This window comes from Henckelia pumila, chromosome 2, assembly GCF_033568475.1.
Source record: "Henckelia pumila isolate YLH828 chromosome 2, ASM3356847v2, whole genome shotgun sequence".
NCBI classification, from domain to species: Eukaryota; Viridiplantae; Streptophyta; class Magnoliopsida; order Lamiales; family Gesneriaceae; genus Henckelia; species Henckelia pumila.
The window spans coordinates 31,507,104-31,529,988 of NC_133121.1; positions in this window are offsets into that span (position 1 = coordinate 31,507,104).

A 22,885-nucleotide genomic window follows, 5' to 3' on the forward strand; every position below is an offset into this window, starting at 1 on the left:
AAAACAAAAGTTAAAGTATCAAGTATCAGTCGACTCGTCTCAATTTATTCAGTTTTATGTTATGCATGAGTTTCAGTTAATTCAAGAAAGTTCAAAAGTTTCATAGCGTGAGTTCATATTTTCATGTTGTCTCACTTCCCTTATTTCACGCATGTTTACAGTTTAAGTTTCAAAGTATATTATGTATAGTAGTTTGAGTATTGCTTGGAGTATTTTGAAACCCTTGTTATATCACTGTTTATACTTGTTGGGTCATTAGACTCACTATGCTTGTTTGTTTGCCAGGTGAGGAGAATTTCGTAGGGACCGAGGGGCAGGGTCCTTGAGGGGAGGTCTTCGGCGGAGCGAGGACCTACGACCATTGCTATTTCATGTTTCCGCACTAGTTTATGATTGTAATAAAGAGTTTAAACTTATGTACTTTTGGTAATAGTCAGGATGTGTTTTCCCTGTGCTTAAATTTTTAAGTCTTGAAACTGTTATCGCTATCTTTTCCGCAACCATGTTGGGTTGCTTTTACTTTTGAAGTTATGATTATCGCAGTGGTTATCTTTTTGTCGCATTTATTGCATTTGTTTAGATTTGTTGTCTGTGACAGGGAGGTTTTGCTTACTTTCAAACAAGTCATGGCAAATTTTTTTTAATTCGTAATTTCTTTTATTATTTATTTAAGTATAGAGGTTAGGGTCGTCTCAGCTGGTATCAGAGCACGGTCTTGGTTTGGGCTGAGCCTACTGCCGATTGCCGAAACTCAAGGGATCTCACCTCAAAGTCTGTAAGATTTATGTTTTGCTTATTGCTATTGGTTCAGATTAGTAGCATTAGTTTTTTAAATTATTTGAGCATGTTTTAAGTTTAAATAAAATTTTTTTTTTAAGGCATGAAATTTGAATTTTTGAAATTTGAACTTGCGCTCAGATGGCACCTCGACGTGATCCCCATGCACCTCCTCCGCCCCCTCCACCAATTGATGTTGGGGAATAGGTGCTAGCTGGTCTGGCTCGTATCTTAGAGCAGCATGCCGAGGCCTAGAGGGCTAGACCTAGCGCGGTCTATGAGCAGTTCAGGAAGATGGATCCTAAGGACTTCTCTGGTACTACGGAATCCGATGGTAGCAGAGGGCTGGATTTGCTCGCTAGAGGCAATTTTCCGCTACATGATTTGGGAGATGCGGACCGAGTTCGCTGTATAACCTTCCTTCTCAAAGATGACGTCGCCTTATGGTTTGAGGGTGTGGAGAAAACTGTTGACATTACCACACTGACTTGGGAAGCATTCAAGACTCTCTTCTATGAGAAGTACTATACAGCTGAGGTGAGGGCGCAGTTGAAGAAAGAATTCATGAGTCTTCGGCAGGGAGATCTGTCTGTATCCGAGTTTGTTTGGAAATTTGAGAGGGGCTGCCACTTCGTGCCGTTGATATGGAATGACGAGGCGGAGAAGTTGCAGCACTTTGTTGCGTGTCTGAGGCCTACTATTCGTAGGGATGTGATGATGGCCGAGCCAGTGGATTATGCAGCTGCCATCAGGAAGTATATGAGGTCCGAGCAGTCCTTGAAGGACATCAATGCTGAGGTTCATGGCAAGAGGGCCTTTACTCATCAGGGGTCACCCACAGCAGCATGGCTAGAAGCCATATCAGGGACATCAGAGGCAGCAGAGGCCCCAGGGGAACCATCAGGACAAGAGACCTGCTCCTCCCAGTACTGAAGATAAGCCTATTTTCCAGACGTGCCGCCGTTCGCATTTTGTTAAGTGCTTGATGAATGCAGGAGTTTTCTTCAAATGCAAGAAGCCGGGTCATGTAGCTAAAGACTGCTCGGAGATGAGGAGGCCCATGCAGGGTCGAGTGTTCGTGATGCAGGCCGAGGAGGCCGACCCAGACACCACACTCATCACAGGTAACATCTTAAGTTTTCTTGGGTTAGAGCAGTTGATCGATTTACTGATGCATGTGGTTTTAAGTTTTCTTGTTTGGGGTCAATAATTTTGTAGCATGATGCATGATAGGAGAACTTGACTGCTTTAGCATGCGTAGTATCTTGTTTGGGATTTGATGACTTAGAATGAGCCTAAGTAGAACTTGTGTTATTTAACTTCGATCTTTTCTGTGGATGTATTCACAGTGAATGCAGGTAGGATTGTAGTAGCTGGTGTAGCCACTAGAGCCTTGTTAAACTCGGGAGCTACACATTCTTTCATTTCGGAGGCATTCACCCGTAAGTGGAATATTGAGTATGAGGACTTGTTGGGTGGTTTCACAGTGACCATCCCATCAGGAGAAGAGTTGTCCACGAGGAATATAGTGAAGAATCTTGAGCTCTTGCTGCAAGGGCAATCAGTGAGTGCCGATCTGATAGTTTTGCCCATGCTTGAGTTTGACTTGATACTTGGGATGGATTGGATGATGAAGAATGCTGTGGTGATTGACTTTCAGCAGAGATCAGTGTTAGTTAGGCCGGAAGGTAAGGAACCATTCTGGTTCGAGGCTACTAGGAGTTCGAAGAGGACTCAGCTTATATCTCTCATGCAAGCTAAGAAGTTGGTGCATGATGGATGTGAGGCATTCTTAGCCAGTGCATCTATGACAGAGTTGCCAGCTCGTCCGGATATTTCAGAGGTGGACGTGGTCAGGTATTTTGAAGATGTGTTTCCGGAAGAGGTTGCAGGTATTCCACCAGATAGAGAAGTCGAGTTCTCTATCGACTTGATACCGGGTACTGTGCCAATATCTAAGGCACCGTACAAACTAGCTCCCACAGAAATGAAGAAATTGAAAGAGCAGATTCAAGAGTTTCTTGATAAAGGGTTCATACGCCCTAGCTTCTCTCCATGGGGCGCACCGGTCCTCTTTGTGAAGAAGAAGGACGGAAGTCTGAGATTGTGCATAGACTATCGAGGGTTGAATGGTGTAACGGTGAAGAACAAGTACCCACTACCTAGAATTGAGGATCTATTTGATCAGTTACAAAGAGCTTCTGTGTTTTCGAAGATTGATCTTCGTTCGGGATATCACCAGTTGAAGGTGAAGGAGTCTGACATGTTCAAGACAATGTTTAGGACTCGTTATGGCCACTACGAGTTCCTTGTGATGCCGTTCGGGATGACAAACGCGCCCGTGGTCTTCATGGATCTTATGAACCGCTTGTTCCAGTCGTACTTGGATCAGTTTGTCATTGTCTTTATTGACGACATCCTCATTTACTCGAAGGATAGAGAAGAGCATACCCAGCATTTGAGGACTATCCTAGGAGTACTCCGAGAGAGGAAGTTGTATGCTAAGTTCGAAAAGTGCGAATTTTGGTTAGAGAGAGTACCATTCTTGGGCCATATTATTTCCAAGGATGGAGTGGAAGTAGATCCTTCCAAGGTTCAAGCAGTGAAGGATTGGTCTGTGCCAAGAAGCGCATCGGAGATTCGCAGTTTCCTCGGATTGGCCGGTTACTATAGGAAGTTTATCAAGGGCTTTTCATCGATTGCGGTTCCCTTGACAGCGCTGACCAAGAAGAATGCCAAGTTTATTTGGAAGCCAGAGTGTCAAGAGAGCTTTGATGTGTTGAAGGAGGCTCTCACGAAAGCACCAGTGTTAGCTATGCCATCTGGAGAGGGAGATTTTGTGGTTTACACTGATGCTTCCAAGTTGGGACTTGGGGCAGTACTTATGCAGCAAGATAGGGTTATCGTTTATGCTTCTAGGCAGTTGAAAGAGCATGAGAAGAATTACCATACTTATGATTTGGAGTTAGCAGCAGTAGTGTTCGCTCTCAAGATTCGGAGGCACTATCTCTACGGAGAGAAGTGTAAGATATTCATCGACCATAAAAGCCTCAAATACTTCTTCACTCAGAAGGAGTTGAATATGAGACAGCGGAGATGGTTAGAGCTGGTGAAAGACTATGACTGCGATATTAGCTACCACCCGGGTAAAGATAATGTAGTCACATATGCATTGAGTAGATAGTCAGCAGTAATTGCCTCTTTGACGGTGTCTAGACCTTTGCAGGATGAGATTCAGAAATTTGGACTAGAGCTCTATGCCAAGGGTAGAGCTCCTAGATTTTCAGCTTTGTTAGTGCAGACTTCGTTGTTTGATCGTATCAGAGTTTCTCAAGCAGCTGATGAACAGTTGGGTAAGTGGAGACAGAGAGAAGTGGAGAAAGATAGTGGTCTGTATTCTGTAGTTGATGGGATTGTGAAGTTCAGAGGTCGTTTCTGGATTCCCGCAGGTGATTCTCTGCGAGATACTATCATAGCAGAGGCACATACATCGTTGTACTCTATCCACCCAGGGAGTACAAAGATGTATAGGGACCTTCAGCAGTTGTACTGGTGGCCAGGCATGAAGCGTGATATCGCTCGCTTCGTGTCAGAGTGCTTGACATGCCAGCAGGTCAAGGCAGAACATCAGAGACCTGCAGGGTTGCTTAAGCCACTTCCTATTCCAGAGTGGAAATGGGAGAATATTACCATGGATTTTGTTGTTGGCTTGCCGAGGACAGTGAGAGGTTCGGATGCTATTTGGGTTATTATAGACCGTCTCACTAAGTCGGTGCACTTCTTACTTGTGAGGAAGACCTTCACTATGACTCAGTATGCGGAGTTGTATATCCGGGAGATAGTCAGACTACATGGTATTCCTGTGTCCATAGTGTCTGATAGAGATCCGCGGTTTACTTCTTCATTTTGGAAGAATCTTCATTCAGCTTTGGGAACGAAGCTTCTGTTTAGTACAGCCTTTCACCCGTAGACGGATGGCCAGTATGAGAGGGTGATTCAGATTTTGGAAGACCTTTTGAGGGCTTGCGCTATTGATTTTCAGGGTAGTTGGTAGTCGAGGCTACCACTAGTGGAGTTCGCATACAATAACAGTTTTCAGGCCACCATTGGTATGGAGCCTTACGAGGCACTCTATGGGAGACCTTGTAGATCACCGGTATTATGGACCGAGATCGGTGAGAGGTCAGAGTTTGGACCCGAGATTGTTCAGCAGATTGCTGAAGTTGTAGCAAGGATCCGTGATAGGATGAGGACTGCACAGAGCAGGCAGAAGAGTTATGCCGATCATAGGAGGAGAGACTTGGAGTTCTCAGTGGGTGATCATGTCCCGCCTAATCTGGCTGGAGTACACAACGTCTTTCACGTATCCATGTTGAGGAAGTACATCTCGAATCCTTCTCATGTGCTCAACCTTGAGCCTCTTCAGTTATCGCCTCATATGACTTATAAAGAGAGACCTTACAGAATTATGGAGAAGCAGGAGAGAAGACTCCGTAACAAGACTATTCCAATGGTCAAGGTTAAGTGGTTGAATCATTCAGATGAAGAGGCCACTAGGGAGACAGAGGCAGATATTAGGAATCACTATTCAGAGCTATTTGGTAAGTTCTAATTTCGAGGACGAAATTCCTTATTAGGGAGGGAGGAATTGTAGCACCTAAGATTTCATAATTTAAATTCCATGCCTAAAATTCTTTTTTTTATAATAATTATGATTTTTATTGCTTGGAATTAATTGATTACATTTCCTTTAAAGTTTAAGTGCTCAAATACTTTAAGTTCTTTATTATTGAAATTTTTAAGACAGTGGCTTCCGGTTCCGACGTATGGCGATGGTGTATTTTGGCGGTAAATTCCAAAAATTTCTATTTTAAAAGTTTAGTAGGGAGGTAGGAGGAAAATTTAGAAGGAAATTCAAAATTTAGAAATTTTCGGGTATCAGAAATCATTTTTCTTGGTATTGCAATATTGAGCTTATTCTTTAACTTTTTCGAAAATTAGAATTTTCATAAACCCGGATTAGTAAAACACAATTTAATATTTTTGATTAGGATTTTTTAAACTTAGGAATTTTATTAGTGTAAGTTAGTAGGAAAAGTTGTACTATAAAGTTGTACTTTTAAAATCACACTCACACCTACTTTTACATGCTTACACCTATACATATACACACTTGTACCCCTTACACACACACCTTTTTAAACACAAAATAAAACATTTAGCCAAACCCTAGCCACCCAATCACTCCCACAATTCGACCCCATTTCCCTCTTTCTCTCTTTTCTTCCAACCCAATCGGCCGACCCCTTTTCTCCTCTCCAGCCGCCGCCGCCGCCTTCCACCACCACCGCTGCTGCCGGAGCACATCCTAAGGAGGTTTAGCTTGGTGTTGGTGCAAAGTCCAGCCCTCATTTCTCTCTTATTTTTTTTTTCTTTGGGTAGTAAAGTAGAGGCAAGCATAAACATTTTCTTGGGCATTCTAGCAAGCTATTTATGTTCTTGTGCTAAACCTTTATTTAAATTTTGAAATGCCTATGTTTTTGGCATGTATGGTTTCGGTTTTAAGCATTTTTCAGTGGGGGTTATGTTTAAATTTTGGATTTTTAGCTATGCATGAAGTTTAAAGTATTGTATTGGTAAATTGTGACTTGAGACATGAAAGGTTTGATGCATATAGCAAATTTTTGAATTTTCCAGAAGTGTGTATGCCCAAATTTCGAGTTTCATATGATGTTTGGGCTGTTTTTGAAGTATATAAGTGTATTTTATTGGTTGGCAATTGGTCTTGATTGATTACTCATGAGTTGGAGACTTTTTGATGCATAATCTTGATATTTTGAATTGTGGTGTTGAAGTGTGGTAAGGGGCTGCCTATGTGCTTGGGATAAGTCCTAAGTGATGTTAATAAGGTGTTTTGTGGATTGGTATGGAGTAGAGTTAAGGAAAAAGGGTTATGGGGTTGAAACATTGAGTTAGAAGTAAGTTGGGTGTTGTTTTCATTGAGCATGGGGTTACTGTTCCGAGGCAGGGGAGGTAGTAACCCTGGTCTATTCATGGCTATGGCTGGTCCTAGGTCAAGTTCATTACATTGTGGTCGCGTCGGTATAAAATGGGCTCGTTTCGGGTAAGGTTTCATCAAGTTATGGATTTTTGAAGTTAATGTGTCGGTGCAGAATTTTGAGGGCAAAAGTGGGCTGTCCGGATTGGGTTTTTGTTCAGGTTGTATAGGCTGTCAAATGAGGTTGAAAACAGGTCATATGGTTAGTTTGTAGTGTTTGGAGAGTGTCGGTTTGAGCGGTGTCGAATTTGGCTAAGGGATGATAGAGTTAAGGGTTTTACGGTTTGGTTGCTCGGTTTAAGGAAAGGTTGAGGAAAGTAAAAAACAATAGTTGGGCTTTTAGTTGAGTTCCATTGCTTAAGTTGCACCCATATTTTTTAGTTGAGTTCCATTTCTTAAGTTGCATATTCGTGTGTGTGAGTTTCGTCTTTGAGCCAAACAATATTTTCAAAGGAAGTCGTTACAAGTTCTTGCATGCTATGTATTTTGAGTCGAGTCAAGGAAGGAAAGAAAATATTTTTGAACAAAGTGAGTTGATTGTGACTGGACAGGGCAATGTGGGTTGGGGGATACCTCACCCACTTTCCATAGACGTGTAGTAAGCGGCTGGAAGACATCCCAGCTCCCCTACTAAAAGAGACGTGTAGTAAGAGGCCGGGTTCATCTCAGATCCCCTACCAAAAAGGAAAGTAAAGGGGCAAACCGCGTCGGGAGAAATCTCGGAGTCTTGCCGGCATAGTGCTCTGCAGCCATGATCATGATCGAAACTTGAGTCACAATTCGAGGATCTAAGTTCTAAAGCAAAAACAAAAGTTAAAGTATCAAGTATCAGTCGACTCGTCTCAATTTATTCAGTTTTATGTTATGCATGCATTTCAGTTAAGTCAAGAAAGTTCAAAAGTTTCATAGCGTGAGTTCATACTTGCATGTTGTCTCACTTCCCTTATTTCACGCATGTTTACAGTTTAAGTTTCAAAGTATATTATGTATAGTAGTTTGAGTATTGCTTGGAGTATTTTGAAACCCTTGTTATATCACTGTTTATACTTGCTGGGTCATTAGACTCGTTTTCCAGGTGAGGAGGAGTTCGTAGGGTCCGAGGAGCAGGGTCCTTGAGGGGAGGTCTCTTGCGGAGCGAGGCCCTACGACCATTGCTATTTCATGTTTCCGCACTAGTTTATGATTGTAATAAAGAGTTTAAACTTATGTAATTTTGGTAATAGCCAGGATGTGTTTTCCCTGTGCTTAAATTTTTAAGTCTTAAAACTGTTATCACTATCTTTTCCGCAACCGTGTGGGGTTTCTTTTACTTTTGAAGTTATGATTATCGCAGTGGTTATCTTTTTGCCGCATTTATTACGTTTGTTTAGATTTGTTGTCTGTGACAGGGAGGTTTTGCTTACTTTCAAACAAGTCATGGATAAATTTTTTTAAAAAAATCCGTAATTTCTTTTATTATTTATTTAAGTATAGAGGTTAGGGTCGTTTCATGCTCCGATCAGGATCAGAGGATCCGAACTGCGGATCAGATGGTCCGATCGTTGTCTATATAAGGGCGGCCGAGATCATTTCTCCTCGCACCTTTTCCTCTCTTCTCTCTCCTTCCTTAGCCCTTTCCAGTCAGATATAGGAATTTCTAGGCTTCCTATTTGGAATCCGGAAGTAGCGGAGCGACCCCAGCGTCATAGCGGAGCCGTGGCTGAGTTTTGAGACAGTTGCCATCAGCGGGCTGATGACGGACGCATGTATAGTTATGATCTCTTTAAATTATTTAGGAGTATCTATTAGCTTAGTTAAGGCTTTTAGAGCATAAATAATGATGCATGAGTATTTGCATTGTAGAGCTGATGATAGACTTGTGAACCTAGAGTAGGACTGCTAGGACTGCCTGTAGTAAGGTACGTAAGTACTGACTGAGATAGCCAGCGGGTATGCATGCTTATGTGTTGCATTTATGTGCTATATTTTCCATGGAATATTATGCGTCATGTTCACATCATATTGAGCCTGTACATATTTTGAGATGAGCCATGTAGGGCCGCTCAGCCCCATTCAGACGGTCGATGTCGAGTGCCCTACGACCGATGAGTTAGCTGGCACTGACATATGTAGGGCACGGTCCACGTCCAGTAGGAATGAGAAGTGTACTCAGTGGATTGTCCCGGGTTGTACCACTCATATCCTAGCCGTCATTCTGAGCAGTTTGTATACAGTTATCCCAGATATGGATATCTTGTCATTTGCATGAATCATGTTTGTATGTTTACCCGTACTTCCGTATTGAGCATAGTCGCTCACGTCTAGTGTTTTTGTATGTCTGAACTCCCCATTCGACAGGGCAGATGAAGGTATAGGTGATGTACCCAGTAGCTTGGAGTGGCCGGTGACCTTGTGACAGCAGGATTAGCTGTAGGTTTTTACCCTTAGGATTATTTGTAATTCGATTGGGTTGTATATTGGTTCATTTAACCGGTTGTATTCTGCTGGTTAGTTTTTATTTAAGTCTTTCGCAGAGATTTATTTTAAATGCATGCTTAATTATGCTCTAACTCTGATCAGGTGGTGGATCCGGGTTGGGTCGCTATATTTATTGGTATCAGAGCATCATGCAAAGATACTTGGGATATAGTATTGATACTATTGGGTTATCCTTGTAGGATGGATGAGACCTTTAAAAGGATGATGATGAGACGATTAGGTTGCCCGAAGACTATCATCATCGGCAGGATTTCTAAAGATTTGGCTTATGGGATTCTAGCAAATGCGGACAGGAGCGATGGATCATGTCCGAGCTTTCTAGATTCCTACTCATGTGGATCCTATCTTTGGATCGAGTAATGGATACCAGAGGCAGTGGCAGAGAATTGGTTGGAACATACTTGATGTTTGCATCTGTATCGTCCGTACCATGATGACACTACTCTGAATATCCTCCAATCTTAGTTGGAGAGATTGTCATACAGACCTTCACCAGGGAATGCCTCAAGTGGCAAAACATGACTGGTTTTGAGTGTAAGGTCATTAAATTCATGCAAAACATGATTCTGCATGTATGCTTGTATCGATGCGTTCGATAGGCACACGTAAAAATTCATGTTCAAAAGCATGTAGTGAATGTAAGAAGAACTCTGACGTTAGATTGTGAGCAGAAGAGGTCGGCTGACATGCACTAATGCAGAGAATAGCTGGTTAGCAAGCACGGATCACTTCTCCGGATGTCTTTGCAAGAGGAGGGGTAGAGAGATTTGGTCAGGAGTACGCTAGAATTGATGTGTGTGTCGATAAGAAGCTTCATGCTCAAAAAACGAAGACAAGTATGATGATTTAATACTGTGTTTCATTGTAAACAGTATTTCAGTTGTAATAAATCATCAGAATCTGTTTGTATCAGTTTAAGTTATTGGATGTACATTTTCGTTGTATTTTGGATATTATAATTGTATTACATGGGATTGTAATAAAGAAAATGTACATAAACTTGAAACAATGATACATGCATTATTTGAGATTTGTCCAGTGAATTGTGGATTTGTGTCCGACTGCAGTGATTTTGCTAAGTTTGGCATGGTGTTAGTTGATTAGTGTTCAACTGTTGTACCTCATAGATTTTGAGTGAGCCGATTGTAACTAATTGACGAGTGGTTAGTCTAGGTGTTTTCCTAGAATTGACCTAGTTAGTCAGTGGGTTGAGTTAGTGTCGGTGATGAGTTGATCAGTGGGCATGAGTTTGTTCTAGGTTGTTTTCTTAGAACATTAGTTTGATAACCTTCATGGGTTGAGACTTTGTGATGATGAGTTTTCATCTGGATTTCAGGTCAAGTATATGCCAAGAGTTGTGGACTATGACCATGATTAGGCGTGAGGAGGCGTGACCCTATGCCGACGTACCTGAAAGCATTTGCGCTTCAGGAGGTGGCGGTGGGAAGGCTACTCAGTCTAGAGTTGTGGTAACAGTCACGACGGGGTATGACCTTGGATTAGATGCCGAGTTTGGTATCAGGGTTTAGATATCATCTGGCTCGTGTTAGAGATATTAGTTTGAGTGTTCTGCTGTGAGAACCATTCTTGGAGGGATTTCTTTGACGAGTGAATGTTCTGAGCAGGTGGGTTTTGATCTATGAGATATTTCTAGACTAGTGGATTTAGTAGGTAGTCGTATTTCTACCAGTGTTGACACGGGGTGTTGACTGATTTCTTCAGGGATGAATCATAGGATTTTCCATGGGATGGAAATGATCTAGGTTGATAGATCGCGGGAATTTTCTTGAGTTTAGCTCGCCTTGGTGATCGCTTTGAGTGGGCAGGGCAAGGCAGTGGATGGTAGTGCTTGGATAGCGCAAGAATTGTGCTAATAGACTGCTTCTAAAATGTTATCTGATGCCGTCAGAAATGGATGTAAGATATCCGATGCAGATATTTTGATTCCAAGTGTTTGGAATAGTTCACTTGTGGCAGTTGAGTCAAGGTTATTGATCGAGTCATGTAGGTTTCGATAATTAGTGGTTATCTGACTTGACTAACACTAACGAGTTAAGTTTGTGCCGTAGTAGTTCGACGAGGTCGATAGGTTGAGTCCAATCAGTGATGATTAGGACATAGCGAATCGAAAAGTACTTGGAGTAGTATTTTGTCGCTTGGTGCCTTAGAGACGAGTACTTGGTGCAGTCTCAGAGCAGTCGACGACTTGGGTAATTTGGAATCTTTAGGATTGCCAGAGATGGATCTTTTGGAATTGTTGCTAATCGAGGACGATTGCAACCTGAATTGTATGTTCAAGTTAGATAATAACTTGACAGTAGGAACAAGCCAAGGAAATTGGTAGTTTCCAAGGTTAGTATTTCCTTGTTAGGAAGAAGCCGCAATTTATCCAAGTTGTTGCTTAATATTAGCAATGAGATACTCAGGTTGAGTAAGGAAGGGATCAAGTGTTGCTCCATGGCAATGATGGACAACAAAATGGTAAAGACTATCAACCGAACATTTAATGAAGTGTTTCTGTGATGACGTCTAAGTATACCGTTGTGTTTGGGTCTAACAAGTATTGGGCAACACTAATGGACATTAGCGAGTAAACATCGATGGTCGAGTGAAGATATGTGACATTAGCTAAGATATAGTTCTCGAGATCTATCAGGGTGTTGTCACTAATCTTCCAGTGTGAGATGTGCCAACTTTGTTCTTTCCAATCAGTGAGTCACATCAGTACGGACTGTTTGCCAAGAATATTGCGTTTCAGCAATAGACAATAGTCAAGTGTGTGATATGTGACAAGTTACTTCAAGTGTAGAGCATTTCTAAGTGTAACTTGACGACCAATATCTTGTGACGATTCCAAGGGATGACATGTTCGTTGGGATTTATTGGTCAGATCTCGTAAGGATAGAATTCACGATGATGGTTGTCATTAAGGACTCCGATATGAGTTATACCAGATGCAATGATTGTCGAGTTTCGAGACAAATAGGAAGCATTCCATATGCCAGTGCACTGCGGAATGTTCCAGTCGAGCATTTTGGTGGAATATTGCCTTAGTATTAATTTGGGTATAGTGATTGCAAGTATGTATAGCTATCAGGGGGATGTCCAACGATAACTGAATCCTGTAGAGAGTTTTGACTAGTCCGTCTATTGAAATTCATGGGTAAGTAACCTGTGGTCGAGATGATGTAGATCATCGGAGATGCGATGATTGCCATTGTGGCGTATGCGTATGGCTTTGCAGACCAATGGTTAAGAGAGGATTTTGTGACATGATTGTCATGTGATGAGAGTTCCTTCATGACACAGTGTTAAGTTACTAAGAAATGTGAACTGTGATTCGTACTAGACATGGTGGGCTGAATTCCCAGTATTTCTTGGGAAGCTTGTTTGCTTCAGGGGAGCATGGGAAGGATAACCAGTCTGGAAATCGTGTTAAGCAGTTACGTTGGAGTATAGCTTTGTGTCGATATAATTCTCTTAAGGAGAAAATCGTGATGTTGTGTCAAGCGCAGTGTTGGGATTGGTGTTTCTTGACTATAGGTGTTCTGCACCAAGTGTGGTTTAGGAACTAGTGGATGGTTGGATCTACGTAATGAGTCAAAGAATGTCACGAACCAGTTGGGTTTGGACATGTATTTAGGTTGAGGAAGAATTATTCCTTGGGACGATGATCTTTCACGAACCGATGTTTCATTATTTTGACCGTGGTCAATTGGTATAAGATCAGTGCCCAAAAGTTGCGAGTGTTAGCTTGATAAAAAGAAATTGAGGAGATGTGCCTTGACGACGGAAGATGTATCAGTGTTGTGATACATTAGTGCCAAGGATATTTGATTTGTGTATGTTAGCGCAGAGACTTTCAGAACCTATTCCAGGGGTTTGAAGAGTGCTGATAGTTGTTAAAGCGTTTGAAGCTTGCAGGGAATTCGACAAGAGTCTGAGTGTGTCGGAAGATATTTCGACCAGACACTCGAGCAAGGGTCTCTAGTATGTTCTCGAGGTTTACCCTAGATTTCGAGGACGAAATCTTTTAAGGGGGGAGAATGTAGTGACCCGTATCCAAAATTATTGATTAATGGACAATTAATCAAGTAATCATGTTTATATTAATTAAAACATGATTAATGAAAACCCAGATGATTTAATGGAGTCCTAAAGTGAATCCAAAACACTCAAAATAGTGAGAAGGTTTCGAGGGATCGGACGATCCGAACCAGGTTCGGATGCTTCGAACAAATAACGGAGCCAATTTACTTGGATCGGAAGCTCTGAAGAGTTCGAACGGTCCAAACTCTGATCGGAGGCTCCGATCTTGTATTTCCAGATGTCTGGGAATAATACGTCATTGATGACGTCATCAATGAGACTACGGACGCTCCGAAGGTGGATCGGAGGCTTCGAACTTGTGTCGGCAGGCGTCCTCTAGAAGCTAGACACGTGGTTGGATGAGGGAGTTCGGACGGAGGGTTCGGACGCTCCGATCAGGATCGGAGGATCCGAACTACGGATCGAACGGTTCGATCGTTGTCTATATAAAGGGCGGCCGAGATCATTTCTCCTCGCACCTTTCCTCTCTTTTCTTTCGTTCCTTAGCCCTTTCTAGTCAGATCTAGGAAGTTCTAGGCGTCCTATTGGTAATCCGGAAGTAGCGGAGCAACCCCAGTGTCGTAGCGAAGCCGTGATTGTGTTTTGATACAGTCGCCATCAGCGGGCTGACGACGGACGCATGTATAGTTATGATCTCCTTAAATTATTTAGGAGTATCTATTAGCTTAGCTAAGGATTTTAGAGCTTAAATAATGATGCATGGGTATTTGAATTGTAGAGCTGATGATAAGCTTGTGAACCTAGAGTGGAACTGCTAGGACTGCCTTTAGTCAGGTGCGTAAGTACTGGCTGAGATATTCAACGGATATGCATGCTTATGTGTTGCATTTATGTGCTACGTTTTCCATGGAATATTATGCGTCATGTTCAAATCATATTGAGCCTGTACATATTTTGATATGAGCCATGTAGGGCTGGTCAGCCCTGTTCAGATGGTCGATGTCGAGCTCCCCGCGACCGACGAGTTAGCCGGCACTGACATCTGTAGGACACGGTCCACGTTTGGTAGGAATGAGAAGTGTACTCAGTGGATTGTCCCGGGTTGTACCACTCATATCCTAGCCACCATTCTGAGCAGTTTGTATACAATTATCTCAGATATGGATATCCTGTCATTTGCATGCATCATGTTTGTATGTTTATCCATACTTCCGTATTGATCGTAGTCGCTCACGTCCAGTGTTTTTGTATGTCTGCACACCCCATTCGACGGGGCAGATGCAGGTACAAGTGGTGTACCTAGTAGCTTGGAGTGGCCAGTGACCTTGGTGACAGCAGGATTAGCTGTAGGTTTTTATCCTTAGGATTATTTGTATTCGATTGAGTTGTATATTGGTTTATTTAACCAGTTGTATTCTGCCAGTCAGTTTTTATTTAAGTCTTCCGCAATGATTTATTTTAAATGAATGCTTAATTATGCTCTAACTCTGATCAGGTGGTGGATCCGGGTTGGGTCGCTACAAATACCCTTGACAAAAACCTGATACAGGAAACGAACACAACCCATGGAACTGCTGCGACCGCTACCTCCAGATCTATCCAACCTAAGTCCTGCCCTATGGAATGGGGTGTCCAAGACAAAACCTAAGACGTGAGCGATGACAACGCCCAATATGAAAGTATGAATATACACATGCTATGAATGATAATGAAAATGTATGGGTACCGAAAACCTATCACAGTAAGCTCTTGCTCAATAAATTGGATCCATGGTATGTAGCACGCTAGGCCATCGCATCAGGAGGTGGCTCACACACCAAAAAATGATCTGTGGATATCCGTGACGTAATCCCACATCAACATGTTCAACCATCCACTCAAGCACTTGGAGCTGAGCGACCCTGCTATGGGTTATATCAAAATAGGTTCAACATGATCATGTATGCAGCATAATAATCTCGGATAGTACGTCTGTACCTCTACTCAAGTAACCTAACAACTCGGATAATCAAGTCCATGCCTATAAGCAAGTAATCACCATATCACCCTTTGCGTACTAAAAACATTAACTAGACTAATAGCTAATCTGGAAGATAATCGGAGTCTAGAATTATACATGCACCCGTCATCATCCCTTTGATGGCGATAGTCCCAAAATCTAGGCAAAACTCCGCTACGATTCTGGTAGCGTCTCGCTATCGCCCAGTCCTTGGACCGACACCTCGAAGCCTTAGAATTTAGGCTGGAATGAGAGAGGATTTGGTGAATTGGCAATTGTAAATGGCAGCCTCGGACCATATTTATAGACCACGTTCGGAACTTTCGATCCCAAGTTTGGATGTTCCGATCTCTATCCATCAAACATGTGTCCTGCGGTTGGACAACTCATCCTGTCGACGGAGTTCGGACCTTCCAATCTCAGGGTTCGGGGCTTCCGATCTGTTACTCATCAAATCACCAATCAAAACACATAACCTTTTTGAGTGAGGGAGTTCGGAAGCCTCTTCATCCGAACTGCATCATCCCTTCCGAACACTTCGGATCCACCGATCCTACATTGGTTCAAGTTCGGATCTTCCAAACTGCCTGAACCCTCAATGCCTTTCGAACCATTTCTGGACGTTCTAAATCTGATTTCCAACTCATTAAACCTAAACGAGGATACCTTAATCATGTTTTGACCAATTAAAATTGTTTAGGAAGTTGATTAACTTAATTAGAAATTAGGCTACTACATTCTCCCCAACTTAAGATATTTCGTCATCGAAATCCAGACTAAGGAAAACACAACGGAACATCACTGAAAAAAACTTTATTAAAAGACTGCAGTTTACAAATACAACTGAACTGCTCAAAGTAAAGTGCAATCAAAATAACTCTGGATGCTCAGAACGCATATGAATCTCTAACTTCCAAGTCGCCTCCTCAGTGCCTCGACGCTGCCACTGGACCATTACTAGGGGAATGCGCTTGTTCCAAAACACCTTGTCTTTCCTAACAATAATCCTGATCGGTCTCTCCACGTATGAAAAGTCAGGCTCTAACTGAAATTATGTCTGATGTAGTACATGCGACTCGTCTGTCACATACTAATGGAGTAGAGACATGTGGAACACATTGAGAATACTAGAGAGATACGGTGGTAATGCCAAATGGTAAGCAACATCTCTGAATTTCTTTAGGATTTCAAATGGACCAATGAATCTCGACGCTAAGTTGACCTTAAAAAAAATCTCATCACATTCTGTAAAGGTCAAAATCGCAAAAATACATGTAGTGACCAGCACCGTGATCACCTACTAATCAGAACTTAAGCATGCATTTAGTCAATAAAATAATCTTAATCAGAGTAACTGCGGAATTAAAGTAAGTCAAATACCATGTAGCAAATCCTAGTGGTCAACTATGTTATCTAGCCTTGGTCACCATCTAACCTCCCTATCCCCGGGAGAACTACCTGCAATTGCCCATGGAAAATAGGGCATCCAGCCAACAGAAAACAACAGGAAGTGAGCCTAACATGCTCAGTACGAGAGTATGAGTATATGGTATTATATGTGCATGTATGCAAATGAACTGGGTACCAAGACACTCAGGTCAAGAAACTAGCTTATAGACCGGGCTCAGGGTATATAGCACGCTGCGCCGTTGCCTCAGGAGGTGGCTCATATTCCCAGTGGATAATGGTGACCTGATACTAGTACATGTGTCCAACCATCACGGTGACCTGACACAAGACTTACGTATCCAACCATCCACAAACTCGTAGGGTGAGCACCCTACTACAGAATACCTCTAAGGTAAAGTCTCAATATGCTCATGTATGCAACATACAGTCATGACATGCTGTATATAAAGGCATATATAACATGCAATCACATAATCCATGCAAACACATAATACATGCATACTCAATCTGGATATCTCGAATAATACTTCGGTACCTTTATAAGGAAGATCCTAGAAGCTCCCCCTCTAGGTCCAAACCTATCATGCAGCACTACAACATAAATAACCATGCATTACCTAGCATGCCAAACATCATCTACTAGGCTCTAAAAGTCTTAATTAAACTATTGCCTACTCCCTATTTACTATAGGGAACCAAAGTCATACCTTTGTCTGTCGTCAGCCCGCTGATGATGCATGCCCCAAAGCCTGGGCTTAGCCTAGCTATGTCCCCTGGACGCCCCGCCAGAGCTTCGCCACCTGTCCGCTACTACGGACACTATCCGCTATATAAAAAAATACTAATTCCAACTCCAACTCTTAAAGAAAGAGTCCCGAAGTCCTTAAAATAAAGACATGACGAGAGAAGAGAGGAAATTTGGCAATCCAAATGAGATCCCTCGGACCCCTATTTATAGGCATCGATTGGACGGTCCGATCTCGGTTCGGACGGTCCGATATTTGCATGATTTCCACGTCGCATGCATGCAAGTTTGGACGATCCGATCACTCTTCGGATCGTCCGATCTCTTATGTCCAATACACCTGTAGAATTCCTTTTGACATCTGTCCTGGGCGAGTTTGGACCGTCCGATCCCAAGATCAGATTGTCTGATCTCAACATCCTCCAAACTCCGATTGTGCCCCCGAAGTCCCTTGGGTTCGGACTCTCCGAACTGCCCGAGCCCAATAAGCCCATTTAGCAATTTCGGGCATTTTGGACCCAAATCCTTGGTCCGATCACTCATATTAAAAATCTTTTAATCATGTTTTATTAAATCTAGACATGTTTAGCAGCTTAATCTTGTAAAATGGATCCGGGCTACTACAACACATGCTCTCTTAGCTCGAAATGCAAAGATCTGCGCTTCGCGTTGGCATAACTGGCATGTCTGTCCTGCTCGGCTCTGAATATTTTCTTGATAAGTTCAAATTTATCAACAATATGTTGAATCAACTCTGGTCCCTCAACCTGTCGTTCCCATAACTCATCCCAGAACAAGGGTGTCCGACAACGGTGACCATAGAGAGCCTCAAACGGTTACATTCCAATGTTACGATGATAGCTATTATTATAATAAAACTCTATCATCAGCAACTGGTTCTGCCAAGATTATCCAAAATCCATCACTGAAGCCCTCATCATATCCTCTAATGTCCAGATAGTCCCCTCTGACTGACCATCATTCTCTGGACGATATGATGTACTCAAACTCAAATTAGTGCCCAAGGCTCCTTGAAAGCTACCCCAAAACCGTGAGGTAAACCTCGGTTCACTATCACTGACTATACTCAGTGGTACCCCATGCAGTCGTATAATCTCCTGAATGTACAATCTGGCAATGCGATCAAAAGTAAACTCTCTTTTATAAGGAAAGAAATGTGCAGACTTGGACAACCGGTCCACAAAAACCCAAATGGCATCACAATGTATGGAGTACATCAGCAAGTGGGTGACCAAATCCATAGTCACATGCTCTCACTTCCATTTCAGAATCTCCAAACTCTGAAGTAGACCACCCGATCGACAATGCTCAGCCTTAACTTGATGAAAAACAAGGCATCTGGATACAACCTAATATACATTGCGCTTCATTCCTTTCCACCAGAATCTCGTACGTAGATCCTTGTACATTTTTATACTTCTTGGGTGCATGATGAATCTACTAAGATGAGCTTGAGATAAAATCTCCTCATGAAAAGTCGAATCATCAGGCACTACTACTCTGCCAGTCAAAAACAACAATCCATCCACCTGGAAATGGAAACCAGAGGTGTTGTCTCCCTAAGAAATCTTGGCTAACTTCTGCGTCTTTGGATCTGAAAGTTGCATTTGCTGAATATAGGAAAACAAAGTTGGATCAGCTAACACTATAATGACTCAGATCCCTTGTTGTTCTTCCTTGTGGCGAAATGTGAAACCCAAAGAAAACTACTCCTGAACGGTATTGGACACTACATTGGTGCGAAGAGCACTGACATACACCTTACGGCTAAGCGCATCTGCTGCTGAATTCGCATAACCTAGATGGTATTTGATCTCGCAATCATAATCCTTAAAAAGATCCATCCAACAACGTTGCATCATGTTCAAATCAGTCGGAGTGAACAAATACTTCAAACTCTTGTGGTTAGAGTAGATTTAAAAGCGCTCACCGTATAAGTAATGTCTCCTGATCTTGAGTGAAAAAACAATCGCTGAGAGTTCCAATTCATGCACTGGATATATAATTCTCCTCATGTGATTTCATCTGTCGGGAATCATAGGAAATCACATGTCCATTCTATGTTACCACACAACCCAAACCCTGAAGAGATATATCTTTATAGACTACATAACCTCAAGAACCAGATGGAAAAGCAAGCATAGGGACGGTAGTCAGATGTCTTCTCAACTCGATGAAGCACTGCTCACACATAGCCGAACAGATAAAAGAACATCTTTCCTTGTTAACTGCATCAATGGTCTAGCAATCTGTGAGAAATTATCGATGAACCTCCGTTAGTACCCTGCTAAGCCTAAGAAACTACAAATCTCAAAGACTGTTATCGGACATGACCAGTTCAGAATAGCTGCTGTATTACTCAAATCCACTGAAACACCATCCCGAGAAATTACATGACCAAGAAACACCACTCGGTCAATCCAAAACTCGCACTTGCTGAACTTTACATAAAACTGCTTCTCACAAAGAATCTGCACTACAACCCTTGATTTCTATGCATGCTCATCAACACTGCATGAATAGACCAAAATATCATCGATAAACACCAAAAAAAACTTATCCAAATAATCTCAAAAAAACCCTGTTCATCAAATCCATGAAGACTGCAGGTGCGTTTGTCAATCCAAAATGCATCAATAGGAACTCATAGTGATCATCATACCTCGTACGAAACGCATTCTTAGAAATGTCTTCCTCTCGAACTCGCAACTGATGATAGTCTGACCTCAAGTCAATTTTGGAATACACTAATGTAAGCTAAAGTTGATCAAACAGATCATCAATGCGAGGTAAAGAATACTTATTCTTGATCGTTACTTGGTTCAACTGTTTGTAATCAATACAGAGACGTATAGAACCATCTTTCTTCTTGACAATTAACACTGGCGTTCCCCAAGGCAAAACTCTCTGGCCAATGTATCCTTTGTCCAACAAGTCCTGCAATTGTTTTTGCAACTCCCTCATCTAGTGGCAGAGCCACCCTAGGAGCTCACACTGGGCCCCAAAAACAATGTATATACATATGTATGTATATAACTTTTTTACCCGAATTTTAAAATTTTTACTACTATAATTACATTCTTAGATTTCGGATCCAAAAAATAAAATTTTTTTCTTTTAATAATTTTTATACCCAAATTTTAGGCTAAAATTTTTACAAACTTCTTTACAATGTTTTCTCCTCACAAGTCACAAACTACGTACACTTTGATTAATAATTCTTTCAATTCATATTTCTTACTGTTTTACCTTCCATATTGTTTATAAAATCCAAAATTTCACCAAACTTTAGGTTTGGTTTTTTTCCCATTGTTAGTCAATTATTAAATTGTTTTAAAATTGTGTATTGTTTTTACAATCGAGAATGTATTTTGCATATTTTTTGAATGTAGAGTTTATATTTTCTATCAAAAATTTTTTATTGAAAATTCTGTACGCTATGTTTTTCGTCATATTTTCGGTGTTTTAACATCAATTAACAGGTGCTACTGGTTATGTGTAGATTGTGTTCAAACCTTAGAAAATATTATTTTTGACTATCGATTAATCGGTGCTCTTTTTTTATTTATTAATTATAATGTATTGATGCCTACACTGAATAAAAATCCTAACTCCGCCCCTGCCCTCATCTCCGACAACGCCAAAAGATAGGGTGCATGAGAAATCGGAGTTGTCACTGGCACAAGCTCAACCTCTCTGAATGGAGGAAAACCTGGGATCTCATCAGTGAAAACATATTGGTACTCACAAACAATTGGTAACTCAAGAGCCCTATTCCCTATGTACGTGTTAATCGCATAGATAAGGTAGATTTTCTCGCCCGCTCGAAAGCTCGTCAAGCTCTCAGAGTTGATACCAAAGGAATAAGTGGTCGTGCTCCCTCACCATAGAGAAACCAATTATCGCCCTCAACCGAAAGAAACTGAACAATATTCTAATAACAATCCATAGTAGCTTGGTGCAAAGTCTAAATATCAATACCCAAAATTCATTAGAAATCCTCCATCTCTAAAATCATAAGATTCGCTGCCAATTCAAAACCCTCGAATGCTAAGAGCAACGCATGACTAAACTCTTGACCAAAGCTGAATGACTGGTCAAAGTAGATATAGAACGTACAACATCTAGGAATACATACGACAATCTATGATGATTAACAAAGCGGGCATAAATAAAAGAATGTGATGCACCTATATCAATGAGAACAAATGCAGTAATACCACATAAAATAAATATACCTTCAATGATCCTCTCGTTCTCCTTCTGAACCTGATCCTGACTCAGTTCAAACACCCGCCTCAGAATGCAAAGCTTCAGATTAGTGCTCCCCATCAACTGTCCCTGTGGCCTCTGTGGTACTGAAGCATGAGAACCAGAACCAGACGCTGATCCTCCCACTAACTGAGGACAATATCTCTTCATGTGGCCAATCTCGCAACATTGGAAGCAAGCTCCTGCCGCCTTATGGCATTTTTTGGACAGATTTTGACCTTCACAATGCTCGCACTGTCCCTTATTCTTCCCAAAATGGAAGACGTGGAACCAGAGGAAGAAGAAGATGCAGGAGACTTCTTGAAATATTGGGTCTTGGGTCCCAAAGTACTAGTTGTACGAGAATACTGGATGGACCTATTATGATGGAAACTATTCTCTTCCTGTCGACATGGTTTCATCAACCCCTAATACGATGTCGGATCATCGCAGACAGAAACTCGGTCGAAAATCTACTGATTGAGACCCTAGAGGAAGTGATCATACTTGGCTCAGAACTTGAAGAGGATATGAGGGCAAAGTTGCAATAACTCGAAGAACTTCTGCTGATACTCATCAACAGTCAAACTGCTCTGCTTTAGATTCAGGAGCTCAATGGTCTTGGCCTGGCAGAGTGCATGCAAAAATACAGCTTCAGAAATGCGGTACAGAACGTGGACTTCCAACACGCTCGTGTGTTATGGGTGTGAACATGGACTTCCACTATTTGCGAGCGCTTCTCTCCAACAAGAATTTGACAACCTCCATACGCTGCTCCTCAGTAAAATGGAATACAGAAAAACAACTCTCTATCCGCTCTAATAGATTCTCTGCATCCTCTGCAGTCTCGCCTCAAACCAGTGGCTTAGGCCCCATCTGAACAAACTTGTTCATATCAAAGTGGAGACGTCCATCACGGTGGTGATGATGGTGCTCGCGATCGTCTTTGTCACCCAGAATCCACCAAATTTCCCGTGAACTCTCATCGCCAAGATTTTACAACTGCAAAATGTTAGTATATAGTTTTGGTGTTTGACAAACTAAGTTGAGACATCAACGAGAATGATTTATCACGAGCTGAAAGGAATAACCAGTC